A 24,448-nucleotide genomic window follows, 5' to 3' on the forward strand; every position below is an offset into this window, starting at 1 on the left:
CTCTCAGATTGACCATCTGTTTGAGGATGGTAAGCTGTACTCAAGCTTAATCGGGTTCCAAAAGCTTTCTGAAATGCACCCCAGAACCTCGAAGTGAAACGAGGATCTCTATCAGAGATTACAGTAGCAGGTACACCATGGAGTCTCACAATCACCTTTATGTATAACCGAGCTAGCTCCTCAAGGGTGTAAGTCATCCGAACGGGTAAAAAGTAGGCTGATTTCGTCAGTCGGTCTACAATCACCCAGATAGCATCAAAACCAGTCCTAGTCCTTGGCAATCCTGACACAAAGTCCATTGCAATACTTTTCCACTTCCATTGCGGAACCTCTAAAGGTTGCAACATTCTGGAAGGTCTTTGATGTTCAATCTTTACCTTTTGACAAGTTAAGCACTTTGAAACATATTCCGCCACATCATTCTTCATACCCGGCCACCAAAACATCGCCTTTAAATCATGGTACATCTTAGTACTTCCCGGGTGAATGGAGAATCCACTTTTGTGTGCCTCCTTTAAGATATCTTGCCTCAAAGTGCCAACATCCGGCACAATGATCCTACCCTTGAATCTCCATAACCCATCTTTTTCTTCCAACACTCTCCACTGTTTTCCTTGCTCGATAGCCGGTAACACCTTCCATAACGCTTCATCATTTTCATGAGCCTTTAGGAGCTCGAACTTAAAATCACTCGAGATTTCTAATCGGCTCAAACACAAGGTTCCAGATACTTCTCGAGCACCAATTTGCAGACTCTTGAATCCCTTGAGCAACTTCTCCTCTTGAAGCATCATCCAAGCCGCATATAACGACTTCCGACTTAACGCATCCGCCACTACATTCGCCTTTCCCGGATGGTAATTCAACTCAAAGTCGTAGTCCTTCAATAATTCCATCCACCTTCTCTGCCTCATATTAAGCTCTTTCTGATCAAAGAGATATTTCAAGCTCTTGTGATCGGAGAAGACTTGGAACTTAACCCCATAGAGATAATGCCTCCACACCTTCAAGGCAAACACAACCGCAGCGAGTTCCAAATCGTGCGTAGGGTAACTAACTTCATGAGGTCTTAACTGTCGTGAGGCATACGTCACCACATTATGATGCTACATCAGCACGCACCCTAGACCCTTTAATGAGGCATCACAGTACACCTCAAAATGCTCGTTCGGCTCAGGTAACACTAGCACAGGTGCATTGGTCAACTTTTTCTTCAATGTCTGAAAGCTCTCCTCGCACTCAGGAGTCCAAACAAACGGAGTGTCTTTGCGGGTTAACTTTGTCAACGGCAAGGCTAATTGCGAAAAGCCTTTGATGAACCTTCGGTAATAGCCAGCTAACCCAGAAAACTCCTTATCTCAGTTACTGTGGTTGGTTGCTTCCAATCCATCACAGCCTCCACCTTAGTTGGATCTACGGCTATTCCCTTCTTACTCACCACGTGACCCAAAAACTTCACCTCACTCTTCCAAAACTCACACTTAGACAGTTTCGCATAGAGTTTCTTCTCCTTTAGAATCTACAACACGGTCCTCAGGTGTTTTGCATGCTCTTCTCCAGTCTTGGAGTAAATCAGTATGTCGTCAATGAAGACAACAACGAATTTATCCAAAAACGGATGGAACACTCTATTCATGTAATCCATGAATACTGCAGGAGCGTTCGTCAACCCAAAGGACATTACAGTGTACTCGTAATGACCATAACGAGTCCTGAAAGCGGTCTTAGGGATATCCTCACCCCTCACCCTTATCTGGTGATAACCAGATCGTAAATCGATCTTGGAGAAAACCCCATCTCCTTGTAACTGATCCATGAGATCATCAATTCTCGGCAATGGGTACTTATTCTTTATGGTGATCTTGTTTAGCTGCCTGTAATCCACACAGAGCCGCATACTTCCATCTTTCTTCTTTACCAGTAACACTGGAGCACCCCACAGGGAAATACTTGGTCGGATAAAGTTCTTGCCCAACAATTCCTCTAACTGAGACTTTAGCTCGGCCATCTCTAACGGTGACATTCTATAAGGAGTACTTGAGATTGGTCCCGCCCCAGGCACCAATTCAATAGCAAACTCGACCTCTCGGTTAGGTGGAAATTTCTCAATATCATCGGGAAACATTTTCGGAAACTCACACACTACCAAAATCTGATCCAACCTTTGATCATCACCCAAAACACCCGCGGTTAACAATAGGATACCCTGACATTCGATTCCAGAACAGTTCACCATCATCGAATTCAAGTAATAATTATTTACCACGACCGGCCCTTCTGTATCTTCCGGCATAAAGTACACCGACTTTGTAGAACAATCAAGCAGGACATGGTTCTCAGATAACCAGTCCAATCCCAAGATAAGGTCAAGACCGATCATCGGTAAGCAGATTAAATTATGGACAAAATCATGCTGCTTGAACCTAAACGAAACTTTCGGGCATCCTAGCCTAGTTACCATGGCCTCATGGGTAGCATTATACACTTTTAGGTCATAACCTAAGGTTACGATCTTCAACCCTAACTCATGGGCTTTCTCAAATGCAATGAATGAATGCGATGCTCCCAAATCAAATAAAGCATTTAAAGTTTGACCAGCCATTTCACAGTTACCTCGAATGAGTGTCTCGGATCCCTCTGCACCCACAGCTGAGGTGGTGAACACCCGACCAGTCTGTTGTGCTTTCCCAGCACCTTGTTTCTGCTTCTCCGGACAATTTGCGGCTCTATGCCCTGCCTTTCCACAATTGTAGCACAAATCCCATCCGACCTTGCACGGTGCTCCCGGATGGTGACTTCCACACCTAGTACAAGCTTGATCATTCTGAGGCTGCTTCCCAAACATTTTCCCTTGGGAGTTGTTGTTGTTGGGCCTCCTAAAAGAACCTCCCCTTTTGAAAGGCGGACCTCTAGGTGCAAAGCTCTTCCCTCGGTTCTGTGAAAATGATCCTTTGTGACTCCCTTTCTCAGTGGCTGCCCTCTTCACACACTCTTCAGCAACCCTACACTTGTTCACTAACTCGGAGAAAGTCCTAATCTCCATTGGCCCCACCGAACCGAAAATATCGCTCCGGAGTCCTCCTTCGTACTTAACACACTTCCATTCCTCATATTCCACCGGAGTCCCTTGACACATACGAGAGAATCTGAACAGCTCTTCAAACTTGTCAGTATACTCAGATACGGACATAGTATCCTGCTTCAGCTGCAACAATTCAAGCTCTTTGGCCGTCCTAGCAGAAGTCAGAAAGTACTTCTTATAGAACTCCTCTTGGAAGACATCCCAGGTGATATAATCATCACCCTGCTGTAGGAGGCGTCGGATACCCTGCCACCAATGCGATGCTTCACCAGTGAGCAAATAGGTAGCGAATTCCACACGCTGCCCTTCAGGTACCACCTGCGCTTGCAGTGCTCGTTCCATAGCCTGAAACCATGTATCGGCTTCAGTCGGGCTAGTAGTTCCCTTGAACTTTGGGGGATTAACCTTCAAAAAGTTCGCCAGTATCATCGGGCCCTGAACTCCACCTCCGTCATTACCATGGTTGTTCATCTGTTGACCAAGAGCCTCAGCAGTGGCTTGCATAGCAGCAGCCATGTTCTCCAATGCAGTCATAAAGTTCACCGGGTCATTAGGGTTATTCTTCAGTGCACGAGCATTATTACGACTTCTCCCACGACCTCTACCGCGTCCACGAGGCGCCATCTGGTTCCTATACACACCAAACAATCGATATTAAGTTGATCAGTCTCAATATCGGAAGTCTAGTTTTTCAAAGTCCCAAATGTATGCTCATGAACGTTTATGCCAATTATATCAAGTAGATATACTAACAGCACATAACATACATACAGAGAATGCACAGAAGCACAGTCAGTCCGTCCCTCAGGCTCTACAGGAACGAACTGCTCTGATACCATAATGTAACACCCTACCATACAGAGTCTTATGCTTAAGTCATAATTCAGAGATGGCAAGGTATTACGACCTCTAAAACAAAAATTTAGTACGTATAGTAGTATGAATAATTGATTATAACTAGGAGCCTTTGTAGAAAAAGGGATAAACAAAAAAAAAACCGTAACTCGAACGCGCAACACTCCGATCGATAACGTAACGAGCAAAGGATAAGCTAACGCAAGATCATATATATATAAAGAGTGTCAAAAACAGGAATATCAAGACTCAAAATCCGGCTGCGAAGATAACCGGTCCGAGCATAGCAATATATACATATAATAAAATAAGGAAAACCCCAAAGGAAACCCAAAGGGACACAAATACAGAAATCTATTCTCCAAAATCCCCTCTAGAAGGAGTCATCACAGTTTGTATTATTTAATGGAGATAAAAGCATCTAAACAAGATATATAAACCAAGACGGAGTCCCGAGAACAAAGGATCTTCGCTAAACCAGAGGTCTCCAGCATGCCTTAACGAGAAGCCTCGCGTCCTGCATCTGAAAACCACAAAATCCACATGGGTGAGAACCAGAGGTCCCCAGCACGGTAACAGCTTCCACATATATAATACATAATAATAGAGGAAAGCTGAAGGCAATCCTAGAACTTCCTCCAGATAATATCAGAGCTTATAAACAAACTAAACTGTAAGTGGCAACTGACTAAAGATCCTTCAGTCTAACTAATACTTCCCTTTCCAATTCCTTCAGACCTCCCAACCACCAGCAGGAGTATAATATAGCAAACATAGTTATATCAGACAAGAGATTTACAAATAGGAACGAATAAGGCATTTAGACAATTAGCAAGTAATATGCAGTCAAATAGGCAATCTCAAACAATTCATGTAGTATGATTATGATGCATGCCTGTCCCTAGTGGCTGATGATATCATCTGTCAGTTATAGAGCCAACCCGACAAGTCCTGGTAGCTAACCATTGGACTGTCCCTCTGTTGCGCATCCCCAACTCGAGTTATACTCATCATAAACTTGATCATAATCATGATCCATATCCATCACCCTCACTGGTGAATATTTACGGGGGCGAGCTCATCCTGGCCTTTCACAGTGCCCGGCCACACTTACGACATAGGGTCAAAAGAGCTTCGAGTCTCAACCTGGAGTACGTGGTGGCTAGCCACTGCTTCCTCCCAGGGAAACCTTCATCTCCGATGGTGGCTAGCCACTGCGTGGGTGCTCTTGCGCCCCAGGCACAAAACTGGCACAACTCTGGCACAACTCTCTGGAAAATGGTTGGGCATTTGGTGCAGCGCATCGACGCGCCCGCGCGCACCACGCGCTCGCGTGGATGGTGCTTTCTCGAAGAACAGTGCATACGCGCCAAGTGCGCCCACGCGCGGGGATTCATTTTGATAAAAATTTTCTAAGTTAAAAGCTGCAGAATTCACAGATTCAACCCCCAATCTTCCGACGGACATAACTTTCTCATTTTAAATCGTTTTTCACCCGTTCTTCGAACGAAATGGACATCCCGGATCCAATTTCATTTCTAAATAGATTTGGCACAAATCAGAGATCCGTAGTCCAAGTTATATCCCGTCAAAGTATGCCCAAAAAAAACTATGTTTTCATACAAAACCATAAGGTGCCATTTTCAAAACAAGCCACTTTCAACTCCTTTCAAATCAATCAAAACATGCCAATTTCATCCCTTTTCTTTGAAATCAATCAAAATGTACCAAAATCAACATCAGGCCATCCTCAACTCACACATTGACATTTTACCAAATTTCTCAAAATTACCATCCAACCCTTTTAACACTTCTCAATCAAATGGCTAAAGGACAAACACAATATCATGTCATACATCCTCCCTCATCCCAATTTCCAATAATACCATTTCCAATCAACCATCATTATACATAATCAACATCATACTCACCATCAACATGGTATCACCCATCAATTCAACCTCAATCATCCATCAAGCATATAGCCCAACATGCATTTCTCATATATCACACAATCAAGGCATCAATATTCATAATCACATATATGATCACATCATATATCTCAACCATTCAACAACATCAACAATTCAATGCCTATCTTAGGGCCTCTAGCCTAAGTATTTCCTACCACATTACATATTAGATACAGAAAACCGAAACCATACCTTAGCCGATTTCCCACGCTCAACCGAAGCACTTCCAAACCACTTGTCCACAAGCTCTCAAGGTATCAACACCTCCAAGAACAGATTTTATCACACAAAACCCTTTTCCAAGCTTTCTAAAATCACCAATCGAGCTCCAATATTCACATATACACAACCTAAGCCACAATCATCATATCCATACACAACATCTCAATACCCAAACATCTTAGAACAATAAATTACACTAGGATTGAGAATCTTACCACACCCAAGGTCCAAGGAGATAAGATTAACCTTCTCCTTCAAGAGAGTTGGGTCCTATAACATCAAAGAACCCAAAATCTCAACATTTCACCCATGAAACTCGAAAAAGAGGGCTGGAATTTCGAAGAGCAAAACGTGGCTTACCTCAAGATTGATTGTATGGATTTTGTAGAGCTCTCCGCGGTGAACGTGTGGCCGTAAACGGTGCGGCAATCGGAGCTCTATATCAAAAGTTATGGTGGTTTGAAGATCAAGTGATAGATAGAACTTGAGAGAGTGTTCTTCCCTTTCTCTCCACCATTTCAGCGTGAATGAGAGTATTGTGAGGAGAGAGAGTGCTGAAAACTAGGGTTTTGGTTTAGTTTAGTTGGGCCAAGGGTCCACTTTGGGTCCGGTTGGACCGGTTTGGCACGTTCGGTCCAATCTTGGTCCGTTTTCTATAAAATTGGTACCGAAATTCTCGTCCCAATCTCCTCTATCATATTAAGCCATAAAAATAACATTTTTGGCTTTCTAGAATAAATTCTCATTTATGGGTTAATTAGCCGTTAATTAACCGGGTCTTACAGAAGAGGTTTATATGAGGTAGTTTATATCATGTGCTGGTAAGAAGTTAGTTTGCAAGCTTAATAGAATAATGTATAGTCTTAAGTAGGCTTTTCGACAGTGATATTTGAAGTTTCACGATGTAATTTCTTCATTTGGATTTATTGAGAATATTTCTGATCAATGTATATACCACAAGGTTAGTGGGAGTAAGATTTTATTTCTCATCTTATATGTGGATGATATTTTGCTTGCAACAAATAATTTGGGGTTGTTACATGAGGTGAAACAATATTTTTCTAGACATTTTGATATGAAAGATAAGAGAGACACATTTTATGTCATTGAAATAAAGATTCACAGAGATAAACATAAAGAAAATTTAGGTTTATCTCAGAAAACCTATATTAATAAAGTTCTTAAGAGGTTAAAAATGTAAAATTATTCACCAAGTGTTGCACCTATTATAAAAAGTGACAAGTTCTACTTAGATCAATGTTTCAAAAATGAACTTGAAAAGGAACAGATGCAAAATATTCCTTATGCTTCAGCCGTTGAAAGCCTCATGTATGCTCAGATTTGTACAAGACCTGATATTGCTTTTACTGTTGGCATGTTAGGAAGATATGAAAGTAATTCAGGTACTATCCATTGGAAAGCTGCGAAAAAGGTATTAAGGTATCTTCAAGGAACCAAAAACTTCATGCTTGCATATAGAAGAACCGATAATTTAAAAATTATTGGATACTCAGATTCAGACTTGATAGGATGTGTTGATTCCAGGAAGTCAACGTCAAGATATATCTTTCTGCTTGCTGATGGAGCAAGATCTTGAAAGAGTGCAAAACAATCACTTATAGCTACTTCTATCATGGAGCCCGAATTTATTACTTGTTTTGAGGCTACATAATATGGTATTTGGTTGAAGAATTTTATTTCTGGGTTTAAAATTATGGATTGTATCTCTAGGTCATTAAGAATATATAGTGATAATTCAGCTGTTGTATTTATGGCTAAAAATAATAGAAGTAGTAGTCGAAGTAAGCATATCGATATTAAGTACTTAGCTATTAACGACCGAGTTAGATCTAATGAGGTATAGATAGAGCATATTAGTACTGAACAGATGATAGCCGATCCTTTGATAAAAAGGCATGCCACCAGGATTGTTTAAGGATCATGTTAGTAGTATGTGTTTATATTATGTAACGTTACTTATATGACTTATGTTATATTATATGACATATTTGAATATAAAATTCTTATTATTATTTGTTTCTAATTTGGCTAGTATATATACGCATACATGATTGAGAATGACAAATAAAATTTAGTGAAGGACCTAGAATAAGTATTGAGCTTATTCTTATAGAAATACCACATAAAGAGTTTATTCAATTAGGAAATATTACAATGTAATACATAGAAGGTAATATTCAATTAATGAGAATGTACCGCTATGATTCGTATAATTTGCCTTAATTGTTTGAGCATAGTATGTAATTACAGACTAGATGTAATAAATGTTAGACCAAGTGGCAGAATGTTAGAATTTTTATTCTATTTGTAGTCCAATTTATTAATATAGAAATTAATTTGGGTGGTATTATAATTATTAAAAATTTTATTAATTAATTATATTTTCAGTTAGTTTGTTCTTTGACGGTTTAAAAATATATAATTTGAATCATCAACTCAAATAATCATCACAAAACACTTTTACTCCATCTAGGGTGATGGTTAAATATTTGAAAATTTTAAATAAATTAAAAATGATTGACAATAACTGAAAGTATGTAAATTATTTATGGCTAAAAATTATTGAATACTCAGATTCAGACTTGATAGGATGTGTTGATTCCAGGAAGTCAACGTCAAGATATATCTTTCTGCTTGCTGATGGAGCAAGATCTTGGAAGAGTGCAAAACAATCACTTATAGCTACTTATTATATCATGGAGCCCGAATTTATTACTTGTTTTGAGGCTACATAATATGGTATTTGGTTGAAGAATTTTATTTCTGGGTTTAAAATTATGGATTCTATCTCTAGGTCATTAAAAATATATTGTGATAATTCAGCTGTTGTATTTATGGCTAAAAATAATAGAAGTAGTAGTCGAAGTAAGCATATTAATATTAAGTACTTAGCTATTAACAACCGAGTTAGATCTAATGAGGTATAGATAGAGCATATTAGTACTGAACAGATGATAGCCGATCCTTTGATAAAAAGACATGCCACCAGAATTGTTTAAGGATCATGTTAGTAGTATGTGTTTATATTATGTAACGTTACTTATATGACTTATGTTATATTATATGACATATTTGAATATAAAATTCTTATTATTATTTGTTTCTCATTTGGCTAGTATATATACGTATATATGATTGAGAATGACAAATAAAATTTAGTGAAGGACCTAGAATAAGTATTGAGCTTATTCTTATAGAAATACCACATAAAGAGTTTATTCAATTAGGAAATATTACAATGTAATACATAGAAGGTAATATTCAATTAATGAGAACGTACCGCTATGATTCGTATAATTTGCCTTAATTGTTTGAGCATAGTATGTAATTACAGACTAGATGTAACAAATGTTAGACCAAGTAGCAGAATGTTAGAATTTTTATTCTATTTGTAGTCCAATTTATTAATATAGAAATTAATTTGGGTGGTATTATAATTATTAAGAAATTTTATTAATTAATTGTATTTTCAGTTAGTTTGTTCTTTGATGGAAAGATCAAGACTGTTTAAAAATATATAATTTGAATCCTCAACTCAAATAATCATCACAAAACACTTTTACTCCATTTAGGGTGATGGTTAAATAATTGAAAATTTTAAATAAATTAAAAATGATTGACAATAACTGAAAGTACGTAAATTATTGGTTTTTACGAAATAACTAACACATGTTTATATTCTTTTGGAGCACTTTATGATCTTTTACCGTCTTTTAAAATTTTTTAGAGTCTTTCATAATTTTTTTAAAACCGCCCTAGATATTCTAGAATTTTTTTAAAATTCATCTTGAGTAATTGATGCATAATCATTTTTAGTTATTTTTTTATTATTTTTTTGAATAAAGTTAGTGATTTTCTTATTCTTAATAGAGATTTTAGTGCTTTAATCAATGTTTCTTAGAGTTGTTTTAAATTCTTTTGTTATTGTAGATTTTGGAAGAAATCTAGTAAGAACAAGGATGGAGAGAAGCAAGCAACCATAGCACTAAAGAGTGTAACGATCTAACTTTTGATACATCACGACTAATGCCAAATATTTAGGTGTTACTTGTCGTATGGACCTAACTGACTCTAGACTCAGAATTTCATTATCGGGTCTTATTATAAGCCTTTATCGAATTAGTGTGATTAAAACTATTTTTCATAAAATTTATTTAGTTTTTTCGCAAAGTTAATACTTACAGCAACATCACAGATAGATACATGATAACAGAAGATATATATATATATATATATATATATATATATATATATATATATATATATATATATATATATTACTATTGCAAACCATTTCATAGGAGATCCATCTTTGTGGAAAGATCGGTTTGCTGAACTTCTATCCAATCTTAAGTGCAAATTTCTGTCCAATTTCAAGTAGTATAAAGATACATTCTTAACCAGTCTTCACCAAAGAAGATAGCCAACAGTCATTCTGGAAAGAAAAGTTCTTAGCCGGACTCCAAAAATTCCTGGGAGATAAAGCCAGGGACAAAATCAGAAGTTTAACTCCGGATGGAATTATTCCATATAATTCTTTGAGTTATGGCCAATTAATTTCTTATGTCCAAAAAGTGGCCTTAAAAATTTGTCAAGATGACAAAATTCAGAGGCAACTAGCCCACGAAAAGGCCCAAAACAAAAAAGATCTAGGGTCTGATGCACATAAACTAGTTATGCTACGATTTAGGAAATTGCACGATCGGCAAAATTCCTTCCGGCAAGTGCACCGGTTATCGTCAAGTAAAAACTCACAATAGAGTGAGGTCGAATCCCACAAGGATTGGTTGAGTGAGCAATTCGGATTAGAAGTGTGTTCTAGTTGAGCGGAATCAAGATTGAGATGAGAATTGCGGAATGTAAAATTGGCGAGAAAAGTAAATGACAAGAAATTGAAATGGCGGAATCTTAAATTGCATGAATTAAAGAGCAGAAACTAAATTGCTGAAATTAAAAGGGAATGGGGGTGATTGCATGAATTGAGTTGCAGAATGTAAAGAGAAGATGGAAATCAGAATTGGGGGATTCATTGGGTTATAGGAGATATTGAGATCTCCGAATCAAAACATGTTTATCTCTTCCTCAAGCAATGCGTTCATTGAATTTTGCTTGGCAATCTTATATGATTGGATCCCAATCCCTTGGCTCACCAATTCTCTCTAAAAATGAACAAATTCCCAATCCCTTGGTTTAAATGTTCATAAGAAGAGATGATGCTCGATCACTGATTATACCACACAGTTTCATGAACCACAATTTGGTAGGATTACATGTCACAATATCCATCCAAACCCCAATCCAATTCACTGTGAGAAAGCTTCTCTAGCATGAATCCTCCATTCCTTTCCCAAGGTTCCGAAGGATTCCAATTATGGGTAGTTTCTTTCCCAAGACAACTACCCAATGGAATTAGATCGAGAAGCTTTCTAACAAAATTCAAGAGAAAAGATTGAAGAAGAAGATAAACTATTATTGATTCATTGAATTACAATAGAGCTCCCTAACCCAATGAAAGGGGGTTTAGTGAGTCATAGCTCTGAATTCAATTACAAAGATATGAAAACTAGCTAAAAGTGAAGGTAAAAGTCCCCCCTAACTTAAATTCTATCCTATTTATACACTTTCTATATTGAGCTTCTGTTGTGTTTCTTGGGCTTTGAGGCCTCTCCCTGCTTTCCTTTTGCCTTGGGTTTATGATCCATAATCTTGATGAGGCTGTTGATCCAAATTCTGTAACATTCATTGAGCCAACTTAGTGATAATCAAATAATGACACATGACTCAATAAATTGAGATTTCAAACTCATCAATCCTTCAGGCCCAATCCCATAAACCATGATATTCAATTGGGTTTCATACCAGAGTAAGTTTAAGTTAATGTTTGTGCTCAAAGACTAACTTAAACCGCACTATTTTTGGCCCAGAAACCTTTTCCAAGAGTGGCGTTTAAGTTGCAGTTTAAGCTTAAACTGCAGCTTAAACGCCAGACACTTCCAGTGAGGCCTTTTGTAGAAGCACGTTTAAGCTTCAGTTTAAGGTTAAACTGAAGCTTAAACGTGGAAATGGAAGAAGGCAGCCCTGGAGAGTCATGTAGTCGAACACGTTTAAGCTTCAGTTTAAGGTTAAACTGAAGCTTAAACGTGGAGAAAGGAAGGGCAGCCCTGGAGGTCGAACACGTTTAACCTCCAGTTTAAGGTTAAACTGGAGGTTAAACGTGGAAATGGAAGGAGGCATCTTGGAGGTCGAACACGTTTAACCTCCAGTTTAAGGTTAAACTGGAGGTTAAACGTGGAAGCTTAGAAGGGTAGCCCTGGAGGTGTCGAACACGTTTAAGCTCCAGTTTAAGGTTAAACTGGAGCTTAAACGTGGAAATGGAGAAAGCAACCCTGGAGGAGAAAACTTGGTCGAACACGTTTAAGCTCCAGTTTAAGGTCAAACTGGAGCTTAAACGTGGAAATGGCTCCCTGGTGCACTTCCCATTTCTGGCGTTTAACCTCCAGTTTAAGGTTAAACTGGAGGTTAAACGTGGAACTCCTTCCTGAGTGGCATTCTCATTCTGGCGTTTAACCTCCAGTTTAAGGTTAAACTGGAGGTTAAACTTCAATTCCAGCATTTCTTAGCCTTCATGATTCTGGCGTTTAAGCTCCAGTTTAGGCTTAAACTGGAACTTAAACTCCACATGTGATATTTAAGCTTCCTTTATTGATTTTGTTGCTTCCTTGCTTAGCCTCTTCTTCCCTGAAATCATCCAAACAAATGCATCAAAGTCTTGCAAAATTTCATGAGAAATCTTCCATTCATAGCATTCAAGTAATATAACTAAAACTCATGGAATTTGCATCAAAATCATATTGTTTGGATGGTTCATTGCTTTGTTATTCTTTTAACCATTCTTGGTTACTTTAAGCTCAAGAAAATGCATAAAACCACTAAAACTAACAGAAAAATACTAGTGAAACTAGCCTAAGATGCCTTGGCATCACAACACCAAACTTAATACTTGCTTGTCCCTAAGCAAGTCCTGAGTTATTTAAGAAGAAAGTATGAAACAGAAAGCAATTACATTGGCTATATTAGCAAGCATTTGAAGTTCCTCAGAAGGGTTTTATGCAGAAAGTTGCAGCATCACTTTTTTCATTCTTATCAGGTAAGATTATCACTTTTTCATTGCATCCATCAAACACTGCTATGGCCTCTTGTTATTCTTATGTCCTTGGCACTTTTCTCTTCTTTGTTTTTCTTTTCTTTTTCTTAGAGCTTCTTTTGCTCCTTGTTTGCTTAGTGTCATGTGTTGCACAAGCCTTTGGCATTTTCTTTTTCTTATCAGTGCACTACACATATCCACTTTAGGCATTTTAGTTCACATTTCTTCTTGAGACATTGGTGCCCAGCACCTCTTTGTGTGACTAAATGTTTTGTATTTAGGTTGCTCTTGATAATGGACTTTTGGTTGATAATCCCGGGTTAGTTAACCCAAGTTACCAAGTGTTGAAACACTCCTCAGAACCTATTCATCCAAGCATATCCTTAATACATAAACACCACAGGCATTTGTCTCAGAAGTTCAAACCATTGGTACCTAGCTTATTTTCTCAATTTTTTTTTTTTGCTTTTTGGTTGCCCTTTTTCAGTGGCTTTTTCTTCTTCTTTTCCTTTCTTTTTCATGGCCAAAGACATTTATTCATCAAGATCCATAGACAGTTTTCAATTTCTACACAAAGAATGATAATTCTACACTCTAATTCCAGTGATCTGACTAAACAATCAAGCATGCATACCACCACTTAATTCTACTTGATTTGTCACTAATTTAGCCAAGTTACTTTTGTTCAAACTTTTCTTTTATTTTTGGAAACAGAACAAGCATGGCAAGCACTTGTTTAAGAAGGTGAAGTTATATCCAAACATCTAGGCATTCACTTTATTCAAAGCAATAAACAGACACTCATACTAAAAAAAACTCCACATAACACTTAAATGACTTATGATGAAAGAAAGCTCATAAAGACAATCCACCAATGATCATTTGATTATTAAGGAACGAGACCACCTCTTATTTATTGCTTGGTTCTTCTTAATTCTTGGGATCCTGCTTCTTCTTGCTTCCTGCCTCTTTTTGACCACTTGTGCTTCCTTTGTCTTTTCTTATGAGCTTTTTCCAGAATCCAGCCTTTTTCATCGTTTCTTCCACTCCTTTTTCAAGGATCATTGCCTTGTTTATTTCTCCTTCTTTCCTCCCTTTGAAATACTCATCAAAAGCTGGGAATGCTGGGTCCATCTTGTGTAGATGTTCCCCTATGTAGTTAAGCTTGATTTGCGAACTGATGTTGTAATCAGCTTGGACTGAGTATCTTGCATTCTGTAAAGTGGTGGCTTCCTTGATTGCCAAGACATTGGCATCTTGGTGTTGGCATATGTGGCTGAAGGATTCCTGTAAGTGTAAATTCTGTTCCCTTTGCAGATCGAAGAATCTTGATTCAAAGTTCCTTTGCATATCCATCATTTTTAGGTGAAAGTCCTCTTGTCTCTCCTGAGACCTCATGTATTGTTGAGACATTCCTTCCATGATTTCCTGCATTCTGCTCATATCCATGGGGTCTCTGGGAATTCGTTGTCTTCTTTCTGGAATTGCTTGCTCTTCTTGCTCTTCTTCTCTGTCTTCTCCTTCCTGTCTTTCTTGTTCTGCTTCTTGCTCGGCTTCCACTTGTTGCCCTTCTTCATTTCTTCTTCTTGTATGTCTTGGAGGAGTTGGGCCAAGAGTCATTCTGTACGCAGTTATGGCCAATCCAGGATATAGCCAATTAGGTCTTTCATCCTCAAGTGGTACTTGGGCATCGATGCATAGTCTAATGATAGTGCTAGGGAAGTGGAGCCAGGATTCAGGGTCACTTTTCTCACTAAACTCTTGTATCTGTTCAGCAATGAGTTTATGAACTTTGATCTCCCCTCCCACCATAATGCAATGTAGCAAGATGGCTCTTTTAGGGACTATTTCTGAAGAGTTTGCAGTGGGTAGGATGGATCTCCTAACTATTGCATACCACCCTTTAGCTTCAGGTGTTAGGTCTCCCCTTCTCAAGACTCTTGGAGCCCCTCTTGTTTTTCTCACCCATTCAGCTCTGATGGCACAAAGGTCTTCAGCAATAGTTGCATAGTCAGGTTCTCCTATCATCCTTTCTTCATAACTTGCTTGGCTGAAATGTATGTTTTTCAGGCCAAGGGTTTTCATGATTGCTTTGGGACTGAAGTCAACTTCCACCCCTCTCACATAGCTTTTGTATGTGGGTTTCTTGGTTGGATCCTCCCTTACTGCATTTGCATAAAACTCTTTCACCAGGTTGATGTTGATTTTAGTGATTGGCTTAGTCAGGAGCTCCCACTTCCTCTTTTTGATCTTTTCCCAAACACCTGGGAACTCATCCTTTTCAAGGTCAAAGGGAACCTCAGCTAGTACCGTTTTAGGTCTCATCCATTCGGCTTGAATCTCATGGAAAACTGATCTGTATCTCCATGCATCGAATTCCCTGTTTTCCTCCATTGGCTGCTTGTCTTTTCTTCTTTTGTGGCTAGATGAAGCTGCCATTGGTTCTTTAGTTTTGGTAAGTGACAAGCTAAAGTTGACAAGGTGAAGCAAGAAGTGTTGTTGGAAGTGTGGGGAGGTTGTTTTCGGCAAGAGATAGTTTATGCTATGATGAAGGAAATGTGCATGAAGGAGATTTGGTGGTGTTGAACTTGTTCCCCAAGTGGTTCTTTATAGTGCCCGTAAGTGCAAAATGGACGGCTAGGGTGATTTGTGAAGGGTGGCTTGATGGTAAATATATGAATTAGGGAGAAGGACGAATTGCTTTTCATTTTCTTGGAAGTATTCTGGGTGCATTAGGTTGTACATGTAGCTATCTTTTCTTGCAGAACTTCCTTTTCCCATGTGTTAGTTTCAAAGACTTGTGAATTTTCTTTTTGACCAAGCACCGTACCTCCCTTTGTCTTTTTCCTCCATTTTTGTCTTTTCTTTTGTACCTGCACAAACAAACAAGTTTGCTATCATTTTTCGGTCCATGTGAATTATGAATAGTACTTGCACATGTAAATCAATGATTGTCTTTATGAGCTTATAGCCGTGACTTCTACATGTATGCACACTTATTATTTGGACACCAAACTTAGTGTTTGGTCAAGTCTCCTGATGACATGAAATCCATATTGGTTGTCCTTAATGAATGTGCTTAATTCTAATAAATCATAGTCACCTTGGCTCTTTGATTCTAAACAAATTTACTACCCTAAGTAATTGAAACCAAAGCATTAAAACATGCGAATGGTATACTTGTCATGAATTTCGAAATCCAGAGGAACTTCGTGCTTTTCATGAACCGTGTTCAAAGAGGAACACCAAACTTAATCTTTGGTTGTGCACTAAAAATTGAATGCATTTTGAATAAAATTTGGGGTGCCTTCAGGCACACCAAACTTAGAGGCAAATTGCATTTTATATGCAATGTTTAGTGCACTCTTTCAGCAGTTGTCCTGAGGATTCAAGTTCATGCATAAGAAACCATGCTTTATTAGATGCACAACAAAACAAAAAAAGTAAGGATATTAAAACATGGGTTGCCTCCCATGAAGCGCTTCTTTAACGTCACTAGCTTGACGGTTGTCCCTTGTTAGGGTGGATTGTAGTGCTTGACGTCTTCTCCTCTCACTATGAAAACGTCCCCACTTGATTCATTCATGACCTCTAAATGTTCCATAGAAAGAACTTTCCTGATTGTGAACACTTGAGGGAGCTGGGAAGGAATGGTTTTGAGGCCAGGTGGGATTGGCAGATAATGACTTGATATCACGTTATCTCCCGGAGAAAAACCTTCAGTGGGAATTTTCTTGTTTCTCCACCCTCTTGGCAATCTCCCTATCACTCTTCCCTTTCTCTTGAGGATTTCTTCATTGACCCTTATGTCAGGAGGATCCTTCTGATCTGTTTCCACTGATTCTTGTGGCTTTAACTCTTGCAACTCTTGTTTGCCTTCCAAGGACTGTTTTAGAGTTTCAGCTGCTGGATTACTTTCCTCCAAACACAGATGGCTACTATCATCCTTAGGCTTTTCAGGTTCTGGTTCAGGCTCAGATGCAGGTTTGAAAACTTTGAAAATGAGCTGTTCATCATGTATTCTCAGAATTAGCTCTCCTTGTTCTACATCTATGAGCGCTCTAGTAGTGGCTAGAAATGGTCTGCCCAGAATGATAGGGTGTAAGTAGCTTTCCTCCATGTCCACAATGACAAAGTCTGTGGGGAAGTAATAATCCCCCACTTTCACCAGCACATTTTCAACTACCCCTTCAGCTTGCTTCTGAGTTTTGTCAGCCAGTTGTATGATTACATCAGTGGATCTCACCTCATTCAGTTGTAGCCTCTTCATAAGAGTTAGAGGCATCACATTTATGCTAGCTCCTAGATCACAGAATCCTCTGTCAATTTTTGTTTCCCCTATGATGCAAGGGATATGAAAACTTCCTGGGTCCATTTTCTTAGAGAGTGTGTCCTTCTTGATGAGAGCACTGCATTCTTTGTTCATTGTTACCGTTTGTCCTCCCTTCAAAACTCTTTTCTTGCTTAACAATTCCTTTAAATACTTGATGTGTGTAGGCATTTGATGGAGAATCTCAAGAAAGGGAATATTGACATGGAGAGAGTTAAATGTCTCTAAAAACCTTGAATAGATTTTCCCTTTTTCACCTCCTCCTAACCTCTGAGGAAATGGTGCTTTTGGTTGGTATATTTCCAGCATGCCTTTTTGCAGTTCCTTGGCTTGCTCAGTTCCACTTTCCTGCTTAACTTCTTCCACACCTTCTTTCAAGATTTCTGGCTCCTGCTCTGAGGGCCTGATTCCTTCTTCTTCTGAAACTTCCTTCAATATGGTGATGGCCTTGCATTCTTCCCATCTCACTCTCTTTTGTTCCCCTTTAGGATTCTTTTCTGTGTCACTAGGGAACACTGCAGTTGATTTGACGGCCTGTTGAGATAGCTCTCCTACTTGAGACTCCATCCTCTTGAGTTTTTCACCATGGTTTCTTAAGGTAGCTCTCACATCATCCCTGAAGCTTTTCAATTCGGTTATGTCTTGACTCATGGTTGCCATCATTCCTTCTATCCGGTTTAATTGATCTTGAAATTGTTGGTTCGGATTAAGTTGGGTAGGTTGATTATTTTGGCCATGATATGATGGTTGGGGGTAAGTGTTTTGTGTGGCTTGGTATGATCTTTGGTTGGAGTTTTGGTATGTGGAATTGTTATGTTGGTTGTGGTTGTAAGGTTTGTGGTTTTGTGGTTGGGTTTGTTGGTTCCCCCACCCAAAGTTTGGGTGATTTTTCCATCCTGGGTTGTAAGTGTTGGAATGTGGATCATATGATTGCCTTTGTTGGTTTCCCACATAGTTGGCCTCTTCCCAATCACCTCCTTCAATGCTTACTTCCTCTTGATCTTGTGTGTGTATTGCAGCCACTTGCTTTGTTTCTAATTGCCTGGTAAGCTCTGCTAGTTGCTTGGCAAACACCTTGTTTTGGGCTAGAATTGTATCAACATGGTTCAGCTCCATGACTCCCTTAGTGTTGTGCCTTTCTGATGCATAGTAGTACTCATTCTCAGCCACTGTCTCAATCACTTCAATGGCCTCTTCCACAGTCTTTTTCCTGTTCAATGAACCTCCTGATGAATGGTCTACAGCCTTCCTTGATTCATAAGAGAGTCCATCATAGAAAATATGCAATTGCACCCAATCATGGAACATGTCTGGTGGGCATTTCCTTGTCAAGTCCTTGAATCTCTCCCATGCCTCGTAGAGAGTTTCACCATCTTGTTGTCTAAAAGTCTGAACCTCAGATCGAAGCCTATTGACCTTTTGTGGGGGGTAGAAACGTGCCAGAAACTTGCTTTCCACCTCATCCCATGTTGTTAGACTCCCCCTTGGGAATGATTCCAGCCACTTAGCTGCTTTGTCCCTAAGTGAAAATGGGAACAAAAGCAGTTTATAGGCATCTTCCTGGACTCCATTGGACTTCACAGTGTCGCAAATTCTCAGGAATTTGGTGAGATGTTGGTTTGGGTCTTCATTAGCACTTCCACCAAATGAACAATGATTCTCCACAAGTGATATTAGCTGTGGTTTGAGTTCAAAATTGTTGGCCTGAATGGGTGGTTTCTGGATGCTGCTACCACAATTCCCAGAGGTTGGGTTTATGTATGAACTAAGAACCCTCCTCTCAGGAATGGCATTGTTTCCATTAGCTCTCTCATGGTTGTGAACTTCTCTATCCATGTTGAGATCTAAAGCTTCCTCAAAATTGTCCTCAGATTCTCCTTCAGATTCCTCTTCTCCCACTACTCTCTTCCCTCTTGCTTCCCTTCTCAGTCTATGAAGGGTCCTCTCTGGTTCGGTATATGGAGGAGTTGATGTCTCTCCTCCCCTACCTGTCATACAAGAACACAGCACAGGCACAAACAAGTGAAATACTCTTGGTTAATGGAAGAGTATGGTTAGAGCAATTGAGGAATTAATTCAAACAGTTAGTGAGTCAGTGAGTTAGTTGCTTGAATTTAAAGGCATAAAGAAAGAAAGCATGTAACCGAGTGCAGAAATTAAAATTCAACAAGTAACTTGAACAGAATTAACAAAGCGAGAGAAATTGCTCAATCTAGTTAGCTTCCAATTGGAGAATTGTCAATCGAAAACCAATCCCCGGCAACGGCGCCATAAACTTGATGCACATAAACTAGTTATGCTACGATTTAGGAAATTGCACGATCGGCAAAATTCCTTCCGGCAAGTGCACCGGTTATCGTCAAGTAAAAACTCACAATAGAGTGAGGTCGAATCCCACAAGGATTGGTTGAGTGAGCAATTCGGATTAGAAGTGTGTTCTAGTTGAGCGGAATCAAGATTGAGATGAGAATTGCGGAATGTAAAATTGGCGAGAAAAGTAAATGACAAGAAATTGAAATGGCGGAATCTTAAATTGCATGAATTAAAGAGCAGAAACTAAATTGCTGAAATTAAAAGGGAATGGGGGTGATTGCATGAATTGAGTTGCAGAATGTAAAGAGAAGATGGAAATCAGAATTGGGGGATTCATTGGGTTATAGGAGATATTGAGATCTCCGAATCAAAACATGTTTATCTCTTCCTCAAGCAATGCGTTCATTGAATTTTGCTTGGCAATCTTATATGATTGGATCCCAATCCCTTGGCTCACCAATTCTCTCTAAAAATGAACAAATTCCCAATCCCTTGGTTTAAATGTTCATAAGAAGAGATGATGCTCGATCACTGATTATACCACACAGTTTCATGAACCACAATTTGGTAGGATTACATGTCACAATATCCATCCAAACCCCAATCCAATTCACTGTGAGAAAGCTTCTCTAGCATGAATCCTCCATTCCTTTCCCAAGGTTCCGAAGGATTCCAATTATGGGTAGTTTCTTTCCCAAGACAACTACCCAATGGAATTAGATCGAGAAGCTTTCTAACAAAATTCAAGAGAAAAGATTGAAGAAGAAGATAAACTATTATTGATTCATTGAATTACAATAGAGCTCCCTAACCCAATGAAAGGGGGTTTAGTGAGTCATAGCTCTGAATTCAATTACAAAGATATGAAAACTAGCTAAAAGTGAAGGTAAAAGTCCCCCCTAACTTAAATTCTATCCTATTTATACACTTTCTATATTGAGCTTCTGTTGTGTTTCTTGGGCTTTGAGGCCTCTCCCTGCTTTCCTTTTGCCTTGGGTTTATGATCCATAATCTTGATGAGGCTGTTGATCCAAATTCTGTAACATTCATTGAGCCAACTTAGTGATAATCAAATAATGACACATGACTCAATAAATTGAGATTTCAAACTCATCAATCCTTCAGGCCCAATCCCATAAACCATGATATTCAATTGGGTTTCATACCAGAGTAAGTTTAAGTTAATGTTTGTGCTCAAAGACTAACTTAAACCGCACTATTTTTGGCCCAGAAACCTTTTCCAAGAGTGGCGTTTAAGTTGCAGTTTAAGCTTAAACTGCAGCTTAAACGCCAGACACTTCCAGTGAGGCCTTTTGTAGAAGCACGTTTAAGCTTCAGTTTAAGGTTAAACTGAAGCTTAAACGTGGAAATGGAAGAAGGCAGCCCTGGAGAGTCATGTAGTCGAACACGTTTAAGCTTCAGTTTAAGGTTAAACTGAAGCTTAAACGTGGAGAAAGGAAGGGCAGCCCTGGAGGTCGAACACGTTTAACCTCCAGTTTAAGGTTAAACTGGAGGTTAAACGTGGAAATGGAAGGAGGCATCTTGGAGGTCGAACACGTTTAACCTCCAGTTTAAGGTTAAACTGGAGGTTAAACGTGGAAGCTTAGAAGGGTAGCCCTGGAGGTGTCGAACACGTTTAAGCTCCAGTTTAAGGTTAAACTGGAGCTTAAACGTGGAAATGGAGAAAGCAACCCTGGAGGAGAAAACTTGGTCGAACACGTTTAAGCTCCAGTTTAAGGTCAAACTGGAGCTTAAACGTGGAAATGGCTCCCTGGTGCACTTCCCATTTCTGGCGTTTAACCTCCAGTTTAAGGTTAAACTGGAGGTTAAACGTGGAACTCCTTCCTGAGTGGCATTCTCATTCTGGCGTTTAACCTCCAGTTTAAGGTTAAACTGGAGGTTAAACTTCAATTCCAGCATTTCTTAGCCTTCATGATTCTGGCGTTTAAGCTCCAGTTTAGGCTTAAACTGGAACTTAAACTCCACATGTGATATTCAAGCTTCCTTTATTGATTTTGTTGCTTCCTTGCTTAGCCTCTTCTTCCCTGAAATCATCCAAACAAATGCATCAAAGTCTTGCAAAATTTCATGAGAAATCTTCCATTCATAGCATTCAAGTAATATAACTAAAACTCATGGAATTTGCATCAAAATCATATTGTTTAGATGGTTCATTGCTTTGTTATTCTTTTAACCATTCTTGGTTACTTTAAGCTCAAGAAAATGCATAAAACCACTAAAACTAACAGAAAAATACTAGTGAAACTAGCCTAAGATGCCTTGGCATCAGGGTCCTTCTGTGAACAGTTTGGCCTACCCTCCTGTAGTAAGAAGAGAACAAAACAACCTTACCAAAAAACCCGTTGGCCTGATCAAAACTGACAATGGAAAGCCAAGAAACATTACAAGCCTCCTCCTAGACAAAAGAAAGACAAAGATAAGGAACCCTAAAAAAACCAGATTATCTGTTTTAATTGCAAAAAACAGGTCATATCAGTAAGTAGTGTAGACTCAAGAAGAAGATCAACAATCTCAACCTTGACCCTCAGATTGAGGAGCAGATTAATAACCTCCTCATCGAAAGCTCCGAAGAAGAATCAGAACATGAATTTTCTGAGGACTTAAACAATATACAGCATGATGATGATCTATCCTCATCTTCTGATGAATATTTTAAGCTCAATGTCATCACAAAAGAACAAGATCTTCTTTTCGATGCCATAAACGCTATCTCAAACCCTGAACAGAGAAAATACTTTCTTCAAAAGCTCAAACAAACCTTAGAAACAAAAAATAAATCCAAAGCTCTGGTAATCAAAAATAAGTATGATATCAAACCTATTTTCAAAAAACTCGAAACACAAGTTTCTAAGCCTGTTACTATCCAGGATCTTCAAAATGAAATTAATGTTCTCAAAAAAGAGATTCATCTCATTAAACAACAACAACAACACCAGAATTGCTTATCTCATATTCTGGAAGAAGATTCTGATAACACTGAAGAAGAGCCTCAGAATGATCAAAATCTTCAAAACCAAATTTTTCAAAATGAAGAGGATGATCAAATTGTCCAACTCTTAAAGGATGATCAAGAAGATGAGATAGCAGAAATTCTGCGGTTAGTCAGCCAATTAATCGTCATGAAATTCTATATCAATATTTGAATTGTCATCCAGGACTTTGTTTTGGAAATTGTAGCCTTGTTTGATACAGGTGTAGATCAAAATTGTATTTTTGAAGGATTAATCCCAACAAAATATTTTGAAAAAACTACAGAGCACCTTAGTACAGCTAACGGTGACCGTTTACAAATTAAGTACAAACTCTCTGAGGCTGTCATAAAAAATGATCTTCTACAGATAAAACACCCTTCCTCCTTGTCCAAGATTTAAGAAATCAGGTCATTTCGGGGTCACCCTTTATTAGAACTCTTTTTCCGTTGATGATGTCATACGACGGTATCACTACCTATATAGGAGGAACCCCAACAACCTTCCAATTTGTTTCAACCCCCGTTCATAGAACCCTTAACATACTCCAATTCAAAACTAATCAAATCAACTTCTGAAAAGAAGAAGTCTCCTTCAAAACCCTTGAAACTCAGTTAAAAAAGCCTGAAATCCAACAAAAGGTTAAATCCCTTCTTCAACAAATGCAGGAAACAATATATTCGGATTTGCCTCACGTATTCTGGAATAGAAAACAACATATTGTGGATCTCCCTTACGAAAAGGATTTTAAAGAAAGTCAGATTCCAACAAAGGCTAGACCCATACAAATGAATGAGCAACTTCTCTAATATTGTCAAAAAGAGATTACAGACCTCTTGCACAAAAAACTTATCAGGCCCAGTAAGAGCCCATGGTCTTGTTCAGCCTTCTATGTCAACAAACAAGCCAAATTAGAAAGAGGCACCCCTAGGTTGGTTATTAATTATAAGCCTCTAAACAAATCTCTCCAGTGGATTAGGTATCCTATCCCAAACAAACAAGATTTGTTAAATAGACTTAACTCAACAAGCATCTTCTCAAAATTTGACATGAAATCTGGGTACTGGCAAATCCAGATTAGCAAGGCTGATAGATACAAAACGGCATTCACAGTACCTTTCGGTCAATACGAATAGAATGTGATGCCATTTGGACTGAAAAATGCTCCATCCGAATTCCAAAAAATCATGAATGACATTTTCAATCCTTTTTCCGACTTTGCCATCGTCTATATAGATGACTTGCTAATCTTTTTGCAATCCTTGCATGATCACTTCAAACATGTGAAGAATTTTATGCACACTATCAGGCATAATGGTCTAGCAGTTTCTAAATCAACGATAAGTTTATTCCAAACTAAAATCCGTTTTCTTGGTCACATGATTCACCAGGGAACAATTACACCCATAGACAGAGCTATCCAATTTGCGGATAAATTCCCTGATCACAATTTGGAAAAGAATCAACTTCAAAGGTTCTTTGGCTGCATAAATTATGTAGCAGATTTATTCCGAATCT

General features: G+C 38.7%; 1 non-coding gene across 1 annotated transcript; it reads left to right on the forward strand.

Moving 5' to 3' along the window:
* The first annotated feature begins 18,933 nt into the window (after positions 1-18,933).
* LOC148578291 (small nucleolar RNA R71) lies at positions 18,934-19,037 on the forward strand. Its single transcript, XR_015904406.1, has one exon. It is a non-coding gene; the product is annotated as a small nucleolar RNA R71 (small nucleolar RNA).
* The last annotated feature ends 5,411 nt before the right edge of the window (positions 19,038-24,448 follow it).

This window comes from Arachis ipaensis, chromosome B1, assembly GCF_059453495.1.
Source record: "Arachis ipaensis isolate K30076 ecotype BB chromosome B1, ASM5945349v1, whole genome shotgun sequence".
Lineage (NCBI taxonomy): Eukaryota > Viridiplantae > Streptophyta > Magnoliopsida > Fabales > Fabaceae > Arachis > Arachis ipaensis.